At 38.2% G+C, this 2,236-nt stretch overlaps 1 long non-coding RNA gene across 1 annotated transcript; it reads left to right on the top strand.

Moving 5' to 3' along the window:
• Nucleotides 1–450: 450 nt before the first annotated feature.
• On the top strand, nucleotides 451–2,236 carry LOC148726050 (uncharacterized). Its single transcript, XR_015989227.1, has 2 exons — nucleotides 451–828; nucleotides 2,000–2,236. It is a non-coding gene; the product is annotated as an uncharacterized LOC148726050 (long non-coding RNA).

The raw sequence follows: 2,236 nt of genomic DNA, 5'->3' as shown, positions 1-2,236 counted from the left end.
CCCTATTGTGAACGATTTTACTACAAAGCGAAGATTAGATTTTGGCGCGCACAGAAAACAGAAAGCTACGTAGGCGAAAGTGCCAGTTGCTCGACATACCTGCGTGGCCCGTGCGACGAAATAACTTCACGGGATTGGCAAAGTTTCAGTCATAGCAAATTACGCAAAAAATCTAGAAAGATTTAAGCTTAAATGTCGTTTAACGTTTAAAGCGACATATCAATGACTTCAACCATCGTGTTGTATAAAAACCTCGCAAACTTTAAAACACGTTCTCTCGTGATACCTGCGAAAGTATTCAGTATAATTTCCTGTAAAATTTTCACGGACAATCTGATCGATCTCTCTTACATTGTGTGCTGAGACTGAAACTTTTCACCTCAAGCAAATCACCGTTGCTCGGTCCAAACAATCATAGCGAGCAACTGAGCGCATAGATGTCCGTGTTAAAACACACGAAAGGTTTCTAAAGTACACGTTACTCTGATTGGGCAGAAAAACACAAAGATTTCCTGGCACCAATCAGATGGCAGAACGACTGCGACCGTTTGGAACTAGTTTTGTAAGACAATGTCCCCACGGGCTCTTCATGCCCCAACTTGAAATCGACTCAGCCCCTGGGTCTTTGAGAATGGGTTCGGTTGTAGACTTATACAAGATCTCTTACGCAAAGTGTTTCAACGGAGTGGGAATAGAGAAATCCCGAGATACGCTTTGTCAACAATTATTATCAGGTGTTGACTATCCTGCCAAGTTCTATCGCTATTGAGGGAACAATGCAACAACTTTAGGACTGCAATCCCCTTTTGTGATGCAGCAATATGGACGGTAAGATGATGTTATATTAAATAAGATGTAGATTGGATGTAAAATGCGAAACAATGGAGTTTGTGTTTGAATGTGAACACTTTCGAACAACTGACGGCATCGTCAAATCAGCTCATTTTATCCAACTTTAAAATTTGATAAAATCGCACTGAATCATTTCCCTAAAAAATCCTTTGGAGATCGAAAAAAACTACACTTCGCCTTCCAAAATCCAGATTTTCAGTCGATTATTTTGTATAGCACATAGTAAAATAAGGTTAACGGGTTAGTTTTTACCTATTTTTAATCTTGTTAGAAGAAGGTCGGTTAAATTCAGTTAGATTGTGTAAATAAACCATCAAGAATTGCTTAAATTGCTATGTTTTGATGTTGTTTTCAAGATTTGGTAGTTGTTATCGGTCCAAGTGTTTTCAATTCGTGGCGCGACGCTCCGAGATTAGTCTGAAATTTTGAGCTTCAAAACCGGCATTTGGTCGAAATTCAGTTATTATCGATTTTCTCGAAAATATATCGCTATTCAGCCAAACGAAGTATGCAGTGCTTTATTTCACCATAAGGCCTAACTAACTTGAGAATATGAGCCGAATCAATGTTTTGTCTGTTGTCACCAAATGTTTGACCGTTGGTAAGATTCGTTCGTAAGTCGCTCTTACTACAACCGTCGGCGAATTATTTTTAGGGAGGTTTTGGTGGATTTTCCAAATCATGACCCAAAACCGTCTTTGTCCTTTTTACTCTCCAAGTCTGTTGTACATGGTAGGTTGGCATGTGTCTTAACAATGGTTATGGTCTTAACTCAATCAACTACGTTTTTCGCTTATTTTTTTACCGTGTTTTGGAGGTAATTTTTATTATTGCCGTTTCGAGCTTCATGGGCTAACTAGAGGAAAAACTTAGGTAAAACTTATTTATCAATTGGCCCCCAAATCCCTCACTATTGTCAGTTTATTAATTGTTTGTCTATGTAGCTTTCGGTCTAACTAGTCCATTTACCTCCAAAAATTGCGTGGGCCTTGTCTCATCAGTAAAACTGGTGCCGTTTCTTTCCTTCACTTTCTTGTGTTATTAGAAACGAATGGCGCAATGAATTTCAAATCAGCTTAGTTACATTTCACTTTGCTGTGTTTCATGTTCTTGAAGTCGTTGTTTCTTATATTCTCTTCCGTTTAAGGTAATGTGAAGTGACCCAATAACTGGTACTATAGACAGAATGGATGGCTGTGACATTTACTGTGGCTAGCTGTTATTGAAGAGTTTGTCATTATTCTCAGAAGCTTACTTTTTGTTGAAATTATTAGCGTTTTGTTCTCTGTACACAACTTGCCTAGACTAATATGCTATATAGGAGTTGCCTACTGTATTTGTGACGGTAAAATTACCATTAAAGTTTTCAGAAGTTTTGTCCATA

The sequence above is a fragment of the Stylophora pistillata genome, chromosome 7 (genome assembly GCF_964205215.1).
Source record: "Stylophora pistillata chromosome 7, jaStyPist1.2, whole genome shotgun sequence".
Lineage (NCBI taxonomy): Eukaryota > Metazoa > Cnidaria > Anthozoa > Scleractinia > Pocilloporidae > Stylophora > Stylophora pistillata.
This window is presented reverse-complemented; position numbering and strand designations above follow the sequence as displayed.